We start from the raw sequence: 15693 nt of genomic DNA on the forward strand, positions 1-15693 counted from the left end.
TATGAAACAACACTGTTTAGTGATTCTGAAGGGAACAATAGCTGGGGGAAAACCTATACTTTCACTCTTGGAATATTATAGTGGAAGATTTGGTCTCTTGAAACTGTCAAGTCCACGGCTTATTTCAGTTATTGTCTTTTATTTTCAGATAGTTCCTAATTCAACCATAAATACTCAGTCTGAAAGGATAAACCATTGCTATAAGTGTGTTTTTTGTTTGTTTGTTTTAAATAAACATTTATTTTGGATTCAGCAACCCCCCTTTTTTTTTATAGTAATCTTTTATTTATTTATTTATTTTTATATTTATTTTTGGCTGTGTTGGGTCTTCGTTTCTGTGCGAGGGCTTTCTCTAGTTGCGGCAAGCGGGGGCCACTCTTCATCGCGGTGCGCAGGCCTCTCACTATCGCGGCCTCTCTTGCTGCGGAGCACAGGCTCCAGACGCGCAGGCTCAGTAGTTGTGGCTCACGGGCCTAGTTGCTCCGCGGCATGTGGGATCTTCACAGACCAGGGCTCGAACCCGTGTGCTCCGCATTAGCAGGCAGATTCTCAACCACTGCGCCACCAGGAAAGCCCCCATAAGTGTGTTTTTAAGCGTTGTTTTCAACTGTGAACATTTCTGGATGACATGAAATTGAGATAAAAGCTATTGGTATTAGAAACAAATCTAATCTTGTTATATAGGAATTTAGCAGTTCATTTTGAATGTGGGCTGCTGGCTATTTAAAGAAGAAAGTGGAGTTGCTAAAGTTATTTGGCTTTGAAAAGTTCATAGGGATTTCTTATAACTGCTGAGTTAAAGGATTTGTTGATGCTGTCGATCCATAAGGAGGTATAAGTTGGTTAAATAGTTGTTTCTCCTCTCATTCCAGAAATGGCTCTAAATTTTAGTCTAAAACAGGATTTGCTGATCTGAGAAACTGAGTGTTTTAGAAATTAAAAAAAAATTCTATCTCAAATTGTAATCAATCAAAAAATGCTTAAAATTACTTTAGATGATTATGAATTACCCCCACCCCCAAATGAAACAATTTTGAGCAAGTCGATGATTATGTATTTAAAGAATCTCATAACACTTTATGGTCAAATTATAAAATATGTTTTTATAACCTCTCAAACTGAAGCATATTTGAGTAGTCTACTTTAAATTATTTTATAGTTGATGCATACAAGGTTTAAATAATAGGATTAATAGGAGTTTTCCATTTTACAGATAGGGTTAATAGCCTCCCAAGTTTGAGGGTCATGATAATATAATTAGAACACTCAGTCATTTGAATATGATTTTTCTCTTAACTGATAAAAAAACTCATTAAGTCTGATTGCAATGAATACTTATGGTCTCCACAGAGTTATATATTCTCAGGTTTATATGAGAACTTAGAGTTATTAATCTTGTTCATAAACTTTTTGATCTCTTTTTCTCCATCAGTTTTAAAGAGGATATTAAATTATTTCCATATCGCTATGTCACCTAGATGACTGAAGTGAAGATTAGATAAGTACTTACTTTCCTTCCTAGGTATTGCCCGAATTATTGAATAAAGTCCTCATAAATTAAAAGGATAGATTACCTATCTTATCTATTCAAATAAACAAGAGTGGAATGCAAAATAGTTTAAGAAGTGGTGTCTGGTGGCAAACTTTGTGGTTTTGGAGAAAGTTTTATTGAAGTATAAAAATACTCTTTTTCAGTAGGCCATCTGTATCAAAAGTTCACTGCAAGTTCCTTTCAATGGTAGGAACTCTTACAAAAAATTCACGTCATAAAGCAAACAAAGAAGTTATTCTTACTTCTACAAAGATTCATATTTCTTCAAACAATGTGCAGCATAAGGGTTAAGAACAAGACTTTGGAACAAACTGCCTAGGTTTGAATCCTAGCTCTTCTACCTTTTAGCTGCGTAAATGAGAATCAAGTTACTTAACCTCTCTCTGCCTCAGATTCTTCATTTGTAAAATGGGGTGGGGTAGGGTAATAATAGTACCCACTACATAGAGCTATTATGAAAATTGAGTAATTTTGAGGAAAATGTTCATATATATATAGCATATATGTATATAAAATATACATATGTATAACATATATACATATTGATATATTAGACTATATAGTCTCTCAAATACTCTGAGACCTTATACTTATTGCCACTGCCTATAGAATGCCTAAAGCAACAGCCATTCAAATGATCAAACAGCCATTGACCCCAAATTGGTCGATTCATTGCTAGGATTCAATGTTTCAACACTACGAACACATGAAAAATAGTTTAAAATTGAATTCCTTAGCACTGTGACCTTTGAAGGAGATAATGTAAGCTTTTTTAAAAAAGATTATTGTGGAAAGATTAATAAATATATGTTGAATTGAATTGAAGGGTAGAAGAACAAACACAGCTTTCAATGAAACTCATCATTAATTGTGAATTTGTTAAAGGCCTCAGAGAACAGTTTGGTTAGTCAGGGATTTGAACGTGTGGTTATAGCAGGATTTAAAGAGTGGTATAAATGATAAACAAAAGCTTTTAAAAGTATGTGCAGTCTGCCGTTCAAGATACAAAAAAAGAAAAATTTGGCAATATATAACTCTAAGCAAAAGATCATTAAAGGTAGATGGGAAAATAATTTACCCTATGAATAGTGCCAAACTGTTAAAAGTCCCAGTCATTTAAAACAAAGCTTTAAAAACACATTATCCAAATAAAAATAGTAAGTGAAAATTCTCACAAAAGTATTCAGGGGATAAGAAATATCAGATTTTCTAAGTAGTCCATTTATTGCTTCTACATAAGTGGAAAAACAGAATATAAAATAACTCCAGACAGATTTCATATTTTGCAATATTACTTTCAGAGAGTTAAAGCAAAGATAAAGTGGATACAGTTATGAAAATATTAGACACATTGAAAATATATTGGAAGTGGATTTATATCATTTATATACGTAAGTTCTAAAGAAATGAAGGTCTTGAAGTCATAACTTATATTTTTATATATATTTTTATATATTCTTGACAAGTCAGAATCTGTTTCAGTTGAAGGGAATGAAAATTTAATTATTAACATCATTATTCAGGAAAAGGTCATGAAATATAGTAAGTAATAAGAACAAAAGAAAACCCTTCTTTGATCAGTCTCAGGGTCTCAAAGTTTGAAAGGTAAGGGACATTTTTCGTGATGAATGAGATATGCAGTGAATTTGAAAACTTAGACTACTTTTATTGTAATTGCCATGCTAGACCCTATGCTATTCTAGGTAATGGTCAAGTTTAAAAATGTCTACCATTAGGCCAATAACAACTGAGTCCTATTAAAGCAACTTAACCATTTCCATGCAATTTTTTAAAATTACATTTTCTGATCACTTTTGAAGTATATTTTAATACTGATATTTGACTTTTATTTCTTAAAGGATGGAAAGGAGATTAAGGTTGAAGTCTGTCTACCTTGAATAAGATAAAATAATGTACTTAAAACTTTCTATTGGTTTGCTAGTGCAGCCTGAGAGCATTACACAAGTATGCTCTACTGTAACCTTGAGTCCAACAAATCAAGGCTGAAATTCCTGGTCTAGAATCAAATTCACAGTTATGCTCTACTTCTGGTTTTACATTCTTAGGTTTTAACTATCTACAGAGCATCAAAGTGATTATTCAAAAAGTGAAAAGTCCAACCAAACCAGCATTCACTTGGCTTCATGTAGACACACACACCCAAAGTGAATTCTGCCAACTTTTTTTAGTCTATCTGGGGTTTGTTAATGTATTACAAGATGTCCCACCTAACATTTACCCTTACTTTGTCCTAGACATAATCTTTAGAAACCATCGATTAAAATTATTTGTTAATTAATTTTTAAGTTTATTCCATTGATATTCATAGCAAAAATCTCTTTATTTATAGATCTTTAGACAAGTGGAAGTGCTTTAAAAATATGATTTTTCCATATCTAGAAACAAGCAAAAATGTCAAGGCAGACCCTTCAGTTGCACTTGGAAAACTTCACTATTTAATAATGGCTATTGTGAAGCCCATTGTATTTATCAGTGTTTTAAGATCATTTTTAAGTCCATGCAACAAGCCTAGTTCCATTTTAGAGACAAAATGATTGTTTTACCCAAGGTCACTCAGCATGTACATGCCAAAACCAAAATTAAAATGCCCAATACTTGATTATCAAGTATGTGTATCTCACTTTAAACAACAGAAATCATTTTTTAAAAAACAGAATGTAGAGTTTGTAAACAGAATCAGTTAAATTCACCAGAATATACCACATTATGTAAAGAAATTCCACTTTAAATTGAATAATTCCTGATTCCTCTACTTTGCAAATAATTGTTCACTTTGTTGGATTCCTGGTTTTTTTTAAAAAGAAAAATGCTTTTTATTCAACTTACCCAAGGAAGCCCATTTCCTGTCTTCCTCTGAAGGATACTGTTCATCATTTAGCAAATATATATTGAGTAACAACTGTATCATACACTGAGTGCTGGGAGCATAAGGTTATTATCTTAAAGGGGCTTGTAATCTATTAAGGAGACAGGCATATGTGTAACTAATCATTATCTAAAATAACATATTCCATAATTTCTGTCTAGAGAAGCAAGCAGACAATTTTGCCTGGAGGAAGTCATCATATATATGAACAAGGTCTTCATAGATTAGGCATAGTTGGCAAAGAATGGGGGTACCATCACCAACAAAGGAAACGCCAGAAAAATCAAACAAGTAGAAAGTGTAGAAAACTGAGGGTAAAATCTCATTTGATTTCTGTATCTTTATTATCTACTACTGTGACTGGTACTTAGCAGATTTTCCATGTATGCCAGACGGTTTCAACGAAAATACTGAACCAACCCACTTAACAAAACCTTTGAACCAAAAATTAAATACAAAAGTTAGGAGATTTTCTGACAACTAACTACATAACAACTTTCGGTTTACATTAGGTCATAAGTAACTTTTACCATTTTTTAACTCATCTAAAAAGTAGATAATAAAATAAAAACAAAAAATTTAATGTCAGTTGATATTTACTACCCAAACTCACTCTCTTGCGTCACTCTATAGATATTAAAGTTTCCTAAAAAAAATACTTTTTATGGTAGCACTTCCTATGGTAATTGAGAAAGGATATTCAACCAGTTTTTTAATTGTATCATCAAGTTCTATGCTAGAAAATAAAAATGTCCACTTGTCAATGGCTTATCCTTCCTCAAGACATGAATGAAGGAATGAATGTTAGAAATCTGTATGTAGCCCACATGGTTACAGAATATCAGAGTAATAGTAATGTGCGTCAGTAAAATTCATTCAGGAATAGAGAGAGGTGAAAATAATCAAAAATCAAGTAATTGTATGAGAGCAAGGAAAGGCTGGGTAATTTATCCATTTGTTAACTAAATAGAAAATTCAAAAATCTCAGTGCCTAGATCAAAGGCATATACCTGACTACCCATGGATAGATGGATGGATAACAAACTTACATGTGGTCCATAGGGCTAGAGCATAAGAAAAGTGAGGATACTGGCAGAAGGTGAAAAAGTAAAAGTCGGCTTGCAAAGCTCCTGTCAATTTCCAAGAACTGCAAGATGCTTATAGAGCACCTGAATGTGTCAGATACTTTACTATGTATTAGAGATGCAAAAGGGATTGTCCCACTGCTTGTCTGTCAAGAATCTCACCTTCCAAATAATGAGAGAGACATGGAAGCAGAAGAAATTAACATAATGCAATATGTACTATAATAGAGATATGTGTAAAGGACTCTGGGAACTCTGGTCCTGCCTGAGGAATGTCAGAAAAGGTTTTCTGGTAGTTTAAACATAGAGGTAAAGTCAAAAGCCATTCTAGACAGAGAGCTCAGCATGGGCAAAGGAACAGAGGCATAAAACAGCACAGTGTGTTTGAGAGAAATTCCAGGTAATTTCTGGAGTGCAAAATGAGCAGCAGAGAGTATAATGGGACTAGGAAGGTGGACAGGGCAAGACCTGAAGGGCGTTATACACGTCGCTTGGAAGCTTGGTCTATTTGACCTGAGACGTGGGGCTGATTATTAGACTTCCTATATAACCCTGAGGGTCAGGGTGAAGGATTTATTGATATGAGCAAGACTGGCATCAGGAAAGGTTATTGTATAATATCAGGGGAGAGATGATGAGAGCCTGATATAGGACAGTTGTTATAGCAGGGAGAGAATGCAATCTAGTCAAAAGTTACTTAGAAGGAAAATTTATCAAGGTTTGGTTATTGCTTAGATTTGGAGGGCAAAGAGATGGTCAAGCAAGGATGACTTCTACCTGTCTCTGTAGATGGTGGGGACACCAGCCAAGGTAGTAAAAATAACCCAAATATTATACCAAATGGTTTGGACTTTATCTTGTTGTTTGGAAAAGGATTCAATGTTTTAAACAGGGAAATACTATTACTGGATGTTTTGCAAATATAATTCTGTGAAAGTAGGAAAGTAAGAATAGAGGTGAGGAGGCATCAAGCAAAGTCTGTGAAAGCACAGTCCCTAGTTACAAGTTTGGTGCCATCTCTTAGGAAAATGGCCAAGTACAAACATCTCTCTACAAGCTGGTGATGAGTTCCTACAAAATAACTCTCAAACTTGTGCTATTATTTGAAAAATTTATTTTAAGGTTTGTGGGTTTTTTTCCCCTATTTGAAACAATCAAGCTTCCATTATTCTCTGATTGTTAGAGTGTAAGGAATTTAAGACAGCTCAGAATAAATGTCAAATTCTAATTAATATGCCTGAATATAATGAATTCAGATATTAATTATAATTATCCATAATTAGTTGATTAAGTTCCAGATAAAACTGTAGCAGAAAATCTATGATGCAATTTAGAGTATGATGCTCTTCTTTTTAAAGATGAAAAAAGTGGGGTGTTCTCCACTCTCTGCTCTCACTATTTATTCAACCCTTTCTTCCTTGATGTATCTTCAGCTCTGTCTCCAAATATCATTTTAGGCTATTGGTCCTTTGACTTACTCTGGGCTCAGATTAAAGCACCACCAAACGTACCAATCAATGCCTCAGAGTCAAACACCTCACGTACTAATAACAAGCTTTTAAATCAAAAAATGGATATATAGCAGAAGTATTAAGATTACTAATAATGACCACTTATCCTACTTTATACACATAAAATAACATAACATAGACTTATGAATATGAGTTCCTAATAAGTATTTACCAAGTACATATTAGTACATTGTACTGTATAAGAAATTATAGGGTTATATCACAATCATAAAAGCACTTAATGACTTGCATTATATTTGTAGATATGTGTCTGTCACACCTCTGGCTTGCAAGATCCTTTACAGAAGGAGACCAGTTTGTTTGTCTTTTAATCTTTGTATCACAGTGTCTGAGTGGCTGGAACATTAAAACTTATTGAATGAATGCATACATGAATCAGTGAGTTAATGTAAGGAAGATTTTAGCAGAATGTAAAGTTAGAAGAATTGAAAGTCATATCTTTATATTTTACATTGCAAAAGGAATAAGCATGCATTTTACCAAGTCCAATGTAGAGTCCAGATTTATATTAGGAGAGAGTTCCCATAATATATACTCAAAAATGGAGAGAACAAAACACTGATGGAAAGTAGAATTTCCTCCCAAAATCCCTATGAAAAAGGGAAGATCTATTCCTCATTTAATCCTTCCTGGTTTACCAGTGGAAAGAAAGAAAACAGCAGAAGTCAACAAAAGGCAGCACTACTGGCTGAACCCTAGTTACATGAATGTGTCAGTGTCTTACAATTAGGAGACAATTAGTATTACAATTACAATTAGGATTGTTGAATGGACAAATGGATGGATGAATGAATGATTTCCAAGGCATATTAGTTTCCTATTGCTGCTTTAACAAATTATCACAAACATAATGGCTTAAAACAACACAAATATATTATAGTTCTGGAGGTCAGAAATTTGAAATGAAGCTCACTGGCTAAAATCAAGGTATCAGCAGGACTGTAGTCTTTTCTGGACACTTTATGGAAGAATTGTTTTCTTACCTTTTTCCAGCTTCTAGAGACCAAGTTCCATTATTTACGTTCTTCTATCTTCAAAGCCAGCAATGGCCATTCAAGTATTTGTCATATTACGTGACTGTGACACTGACTCTTCTGCCTCACTCTTTGACAGTTACGGACCCCTGTGATTACATCGAACCCACCCAGATAATCCAGAATAATCTCCCTATTTTAAGGTCAGTTGATTAGCAACCATAATTCCATCTGCCATCTTAATTCCCCTTTGCCATGTAATGTAATAACTTTGTAGGTTCCAGGAATTAAGATGTAGTCATCATTGGGAGGTCATTATTCTGCCTAACACATCAGGTGATCAAATAACTCCTTTTCTCTGCATCTAATATTTTCCCTTAGAAACTACCAAGCCTCCTTGAATTTTTCCAATATTCAGGTAACGAGTTTTCGAGAATTTTTTGGAATATTGAATTTTTTGAACTATTATTTGAACATTGATTTTATATTAAATGTTTGTAATAACCTATTTCTTTGTAGAGGAGGTAAAAATATCTGTTAAGAAGATTATATTTGTCAGGCTACCTTATTGCCAACATCATTACAATATTTTATAAAACAAATGAGTTGATATTGCACACACGCACGCACCACATAAAAAGAAGACTGAAATATCTTAATGTGAGAGATAAATCCCAACTGGCTGTCTGGTCAATTAGAGAAAGAATCTATATAGGAAAGAATCAGAAATACTAGTAAATCTTAAAACAATTGGATTTAATGACTTTTGGTAAGTGATTTGTCTCTCAATAATACATGTAGGAAACAGTTCCTTTGTTCTTGGATGCAAAATTCTGTAAAAGCCAACAAGCAAATGTTTGTCTGTAGTTCTTCTAAGTAGGAATGCATATATTTTAAGTTGACTTTAATTCTAAAATACTAAAATCAAACTGAAAAGGAAAAAACGTGTTTTAACAGAGATTTTGCATTTATGAGAATAGGGTAAAATTGCTTCGAAGGTAAGCTCTCTAATTTCTGCTTTTCTCGACCACCTTTGGAGAAACAGTGTTCCCTCTATTGCCCCTTGCCTCCTGTAGAACGCCCATATCCTCAGTCGGGCCTTCCAGCCCAGAGTGTCTCACTGTACTAAGAATCCAGGACAATGCTTGTAGCCTGAAGTGAACAAATTTCAGCCAGTTATTATTAGTATATCTGTTATTAAACCAGTGCATGCTGGTGTGTCAGTCTTAATGAGAACCTCAATATGCACCTTCCTAGGGGTATCTATGTTTTAAGAGGAGCTGCCTATTTAACCCTAAATAATTTATTTCTAATGGTGCAAATGTCAAAGTTAACTGTGCACATTGAAGGAATATTATTAGGCAGAAGAGCCTTTCTATTGGCACGTAAATCAATAATCTAAGGATCCAGATCCCAGGCCTCTGCCTGATCACCTGATCAGCTGTAGTATCTGATTTTGCATGTTTCCCATTATTTACCTTAAGTAGTCTAAATAAAGACTTTGCAAATAGACAAGGCTCTTTTGTGCTTGTTTGAAGATGGTGATAAACATTACTCATATTTCAAAGTGAATTACAGCTTTAAAACATATTTTCAACAAACATCTACTTCTCAAAATAATCTTGTGGTATATGAATTGTTTGTATCAACATTTTAAAGGTAAGGAGTTTGAAATTTAGGAAGGTTAAATAATTTACCCAAAGACCTACAAACTCAGCAAATATTTTTTTGTAAGGTGTTTTCCTGCGTAATGTTTAGGGTTTTACCTACCTTCTCATCCCATTGTCACAACAATCTAGCAACCCAGATTCATCGGTTGATTGGCTCCTTGATAATGACCACAAATCTGAGCTGTTATAGATTGAGAAACCCGTTTGGGCATTTTTTTCTAATAATACACCAACTAGTTTTCTTCCTGAAGTGTGCCAACTATCTTTTGCTCATCTAAAGAAACAGACAAACAAAATAAATGCCATTCTTTAATATCACATCTTGTGTCTTACAGGTTTGGAAGAGAGAAGATGTTAGTGGTTTTCAAAAATCCATTAATTGGTTCATGGGTGTATATAGGACTGTCTGTCTCTGATCATGCAGCTAGGCAATCAAAATCTTTCCAGTTCATGAACTGCCCATCACATTTACTTATTGCTTTTTAATTGTATCAGAGTAGCACCAGTCAATTCAGCAGGGCATTACAGTTGTTAGGCAACCACACATGTGAGCATAAGAGCCTGTACCTTTACTAATGGCTTGACTTTAAAAAAGTTTGTGTGTGTGTGTGTGTGTATGAGAGAGGGAGAGAGAGAAGAGACAGAGAAAGAGAGACAGGGGCATCTTGTATACCTGTTTCACAATGGTAACTTGACTAGGTCACACCATGAATAAGCATATTTTATTAGATGTTATTTCTGCTGCCAAGTAGAAAGAAATGGTGGTACATCTCACCAATCCTCATATTTCATTTATAGCCCTTTTTATGGCCTGTTTCTGGTTTTACCTCTTCTGCCACTCTCCTCAACTTGAATCACCAAAGTTCTTTGATTTCCAGATTTCTCTCAGATTTCAAAATGAGATTATACCCAGATACCTAGATGGCTGTCTTACTACTGGTCATGTAGGTAGTGAGGACAAATCTTGCCTGTACACTTTTCAAGGTAATGTCATCTCTATTGAAATTCCTTAAGTTCAAGACTCATGCAGTTATCCATTCATTAATGCATTCACTCGTTCAAAGTCCTTTATCAAGTATCTGTCATGTGCTACACACTGTGATAAATTAAAAAAATAATAATAATCTTAGGTGATAATACTAAAATATACTAGTGGAGACAGGAATGTCTTCTATCCTTTTCATTATATTATATGTTAGAAATTCTGTGTATGGGATTTATTTAGAAGTGAGGATATGTGCACCCATAAACATCTTACACTGTATTTTTTTTTTTTGCTTTTGTGGCTTTTAAAGGCTTACAGAGCATTACTCTCTTTATCTTCTGAATTTGACAGAGCAGAGCAAATTATGAATAGATATTTTGTGCTATAATGTATTTAAAGATGACCTGAAATATATACAAATCTCATTCTCCATACTAACAAATGTGTGCTTTTTAGAGCCAGAAGAATGCAGTCACTAGGTGGCACCTCTGTGCTATAGTCTCTACTGAAGACTCATGGGTGTCCTTTCCATGTACTAATGATTTGTGTTGACATTTTATGTTATTTTCTTCCCTCCTACAGTAATATTCATCAGAGTGTGATATGCACTAAGCCCTTGAACAAAGGTTGCTTCTATAGACAATAGCAACATATTGAAATTGTTGTCCATACCCACTGCCAATTGAAAAATGAAAAATACAGTCTTATTGCCTGGTTACTGAAGCACTGAAGCACACTATGTCACACCATCTATTTGCATTTAATATTTCATTTGTTTGGCACTGAGTGAAATAGGATGATCTACTTAGGCAATATGGTATAGTGATTAGGACATTGTTAGTTATCCAAAAACACCTGAAATCAAGTTCTTTACTAGTTTAGAGTTTCAGGCATGTCTCAACTCATTCAAAATATTGATGAATAAGTTGTGGTTTCTGTCCTCAAGGAACTCCCATTCTCCTGGGAATATAGACTATAAAATGGAGTGATTGGGCCAGATGATCTTAAAGTTTGCTTCCAGCTCTTAAATTCTATGACTTTCCAGTAAGAAGGGTATAAAAGGTTTATAGGTCTAAATCAGCTGTGAAATTGCCTTAGTGTTCCCTATGAGCTTAGTTAAATTGACTATTTCCCAGTCAGATGGGTACATAGCACTTTTCTGAATATAGTTTATTCTGAAATATCTGCACTGAATCCAGGAATTTAGAATGAGGAAGATTCAACTCAGACATAAATCTCTGGCCCAGGTCAGAGGCCCTGAAACTAAGCTCAAGTGAGAGAAAACAATTCTATAAATTCTCATATCATTAGGCTACTAATTAAAATTCCCAAGACTGACAAGCCCATCTAACTTGTCCATCACTCTGGCAAATTGCAAAGACCATGGGTCTTATGCAAATGTAAAAATTTCCAGTGGGCTCATCTAACCACAGATCAATGACCCTTTCAAAGTCTGCTAGATTAGGATGGAGTGACAGAAAGCTCCTCAGGGCAAATAAAAGCAGGGTACATTTTACCTTCTTAAGGTGGACTTGATATCACTTTCTCATTTTCTCCGTCTGCTCTCCCCTCTGGCCTTTCCCTGTCTCAGTCATGCCTGTAACACCAGAGAGGAGCTATGGATTAGCTGATTTTACATATTTTTCACCCAGATATTTTTCATAGTAAGTAGTGCACATGAGACAAAATTAAGTGCTACTTCAAGAACTTGGAAATATGTCCGCCTTCCAAGAGTAAAGAGCTAAGGCTTAAATATTACCTTGACCAAACAAACAAAGAAGGGTTGTAGGCCTTTGACTGTCTTCTAAACAGTGTGTAGATTTTAAAGTATCCAATTAAAGAATGCAGGGTGTGAATTGTTAGCCTGCCAAGGGAATCATTGAGACAAAACCATTTATTGCCCCTCTAAGTCCTGTCCAGGAGAGTGTTTTCGGCAGACAAATGTACCTGGGATTGCATCGCAGAGAACACTGGACTCTTGGGGCTGAATCTGATTCCAGGCTTAACCAGCAGCATTATGATAACCGGCATGCCTTAGCGGACAGCACTGAGGTGAAAACCCAGATCACAGTCATTACCATTTATTAAGCAGTTACACTGTGGCAGACACTGTATTAAGTAATTTTAAATGTATTATCTCAGTTAACCTTCATGACAACCCTAACAGTGGATATTTTCCTCCCAATTTACAGAAGAAACTGAAGCTGCAAGAGCTAATGAGTGAGCAAGCCATTGCGGTCAGGCTTTATCTGACTCAAAATCCTGTGATCTTAAAAATAAACCAGTTTCTCAGCTGAGATTCTCACCCATACTGTTAAGGACTCACAAATTCTATGAGAAGTTTGAAATTTGTCTTTTCCTTTTTTTATGATAATCGTTAAAGTATAATTTTACCAGATACAAAAGAAAAGAAAATACATTCTCTTTACAGTCAATAATGAGCAAGTTTAAATAATTCCAGGAAAAAAAAAAAATTCCAGGTCCATGCGTGTAGTCAGTCTCAGGTCTACAGAATCATATTATTGCTTTACAAAGAATTCATGCATATCTCAGGAAACACTTATCAAAATAAGCTAAGACCTCAGTTTGAATTTTTTTTTTTTAACTTATTTATTTATTTTTGGCTGTGTTGGGTCTTCGTTTCTGTGCGAGGGCTTTCTCCAGTTGCGCCAAGCGGGGGCCACTCTTCATCGCGGTGCGCGGGCCTTTCACTGTCGCGGCCTCTCCTGTTGCGGAGCGCAGGCTCAGTAGTTGTGGCTCACGGGCCTAGTTGCTCCGCGGCATGTGGGATCTTCCCAGACCAGGGCTCGAACCCGTGTCCCCTGCATTGGCAGGCAGATTCTCAACCACTGCGCCACCATGGAAGCCCCTCAGTTTGAATTTGACTTTGTGATTTACTAGCTATGTGATCTTAAACAGGCTACTTAACTTCCCTGAGCCTCAGTTTCTTCTGTAAAATTAAGGTAAAAATGTATACCTATTAGGGCTTTGAGATATTTTAATAAAATATATATAAACTTTAATGTACTTAATAAAGGTAAATATCAGTGTTAATGTTCATTTGCTTTCAGGAGAAAGATGCTGATCAACCACAGTTTTTAATATACATTTAGAAAATGGTATATCTTCTTTAGTGTCTTCTAAATTTATGTAGCAAAGTTCCCTCACCCAATTTTGACAGTTAAAGAATATAGAAAAAAATAGGTTTCTGGTCTCAAAAAACTAAGACCCAGACCCTAAGTAATGGCTGATTTGCCAAGATAAAAACCACTCAGGGTTCTTTTTATAAGCTCACTTTTTTGGGAAGTAGAGATGGGGACAGATTTCTGTATCAGTCAGGCAGAAAATAGGTAAGAAAATATATTTAACAAACTAGTGAACTAAATATGCCCAGCTTACACAAAAAAATATCCCAGACTTTAACTTTTTGAGTTATTATATAAAATCTACTTATAAGGTCTTACAACTGACTACTACAAGATTCTTCTGAATTAAGCCTTTCAAAATCATATGTATAGTTGTATCTACAACTCTTCTATCAGGAGAAATTAACCTGTCATATTTATTAGTTTACTATGTATATGTGGTATTTCTTGTCCATGTTATATATACAACAAAACTGTTAGTTTTTTAATAACCTTAGTTCCTTTTGTGTTTTATTCCTATAACGTATTTTACTTACACAATTTAAAAATTTTTGTTAGTATTTGTTTCCAAGTATTACTTAGCTTAAAAATGTTGTATATAGTTTTTCTCTGAACAGATAATATACAAATTTTGTGTCACTGATGTTCAGTCCTTGCATATACTGTACTCAAACTAAACACCACACCATTTAAAACAGTGGAAAAATAGACATTAAAAAGTAGAGATTATTTTTCCTTAAATATAGTCCAGTTATCACAAATAATATGTTTTTACTTTTGTTTAATACAGCATTATGTTAAATACTTTTCTGTTGGTTTTCTTTATAAATATATTATGGGAGGGATGGTAAAAACTATTTTTACATTTAATATTCCCAACAGAAAAATTTCATGTCAGGAAGATTTATTTTCATATAATTGACAGTTATTTTTAAGATATAATATTTGATTCTACAAAAGGAAGAAATATTTCTATTTTGAGAGAAAATATTGGTTTTGGTTTGAGAATAAAGAACAATTATGGTACTTTAAGAAAACTATTATGGAGTTTCTCACGCATCACATTTTATAATTTACTTACATCCAAAATTCCAGTAATTTCCACTTTAACGCATTCCCATGAGTCCACCTGTGTCTGCAGAATGTAATTATACTGTAGATATTAAAATATGAAACCCTAAAAAGGATGCATTCTTTGAGGATTCTTTTTTCTAAAATCCTGACATAGAATTTGTCCAATTTAAGTTTGCATGAAAAGGAAGAAAGATGTGCCTTATTATGTGTTTATTTACATGACAAGGCTATTCACATCAGTTATAGTTAATATTGGCTCTGGGTGTCTTTGACTAATCATCTCAGTGTAAATACAGAGGCTGATATTTTGTGACCATGAGAATATTAACAAAAGGACATATCTTTCTTTGATTCAGCTTATCTCAACACAACCAGGGAAGCATTCCCTATCAGATGATTTATTTTACAACATCCTGGCAGGGATCTACATAGATTCAATAAGTAAAAATAATGTTTCAACTCTGTGGAACTTCTGTGGAAGTCTCAGGGCTCTTGAAAACTAATCACTTTCCACTTTGTTTAGTTGTGCCTCTGATGAACAATTAAATGTAATACATGTGATGTGTAATAGTAAAACGAAGGCTTTTGAAGATAGAGGGAAATTTATATACTTGACCACAAATACTAGTCTTGCAGCGTATTTTAAGACAGTGTTTCTATTGGCCAAATAGATTTGGAGACTCTGAGTACTAGATCATTGTCTCGAAGATTCAAGTTATACATTAAACACACTAGAGAGTCTGAAAAAAACCCCGCAATAAACTAACCGGGTACATTGTTTAATTCAG

At 34.4% G+C, this 15693-nt stretch overlaps 1 protein-coding gene and 1 long non-coding RNA gene across 3 annotated transcripts in view; one reads left to right on the forward strand and one right to left on the reverse strand.

The window, feature by feature from the left end:
• The window catches only part of NEGR1 (neuronal growth regulator 1), an 897772-nt gene that overhangs the window by 781350 nt on the left and 100729 nt on the right, over window positions 1-15693 (forward strand). The gene's annotated exons all lie outside the window — the stretch shown is intronic.
• Window positions 210-15693, reverse strand: part of LOC309641433 — a 382184-nt gene continuing 366700 nt past the window's right edge. For both annotated transcript variants that reach the window (XR_014252606.1, XR_014252607.1), the window contains one exon: window positions 210-12282. This is a non-coding gene — a long non-coding RNA (uncharacterized lncRNA). The remainder of the gene's footprint in view (window positions 12283-15693) is intronic.

Source organism: Balaenoptera physalus (genome assembly GCF_965194825.1).
Source record: "Balaenoptera physalus genome assembly, chromosome: 1".
NCBI lineage: Eukaryota > Metazoa > Chordata > Mammalia > Artiodactyla > Balaenopteridae > Balaenoptera > Balaenoptera physalus.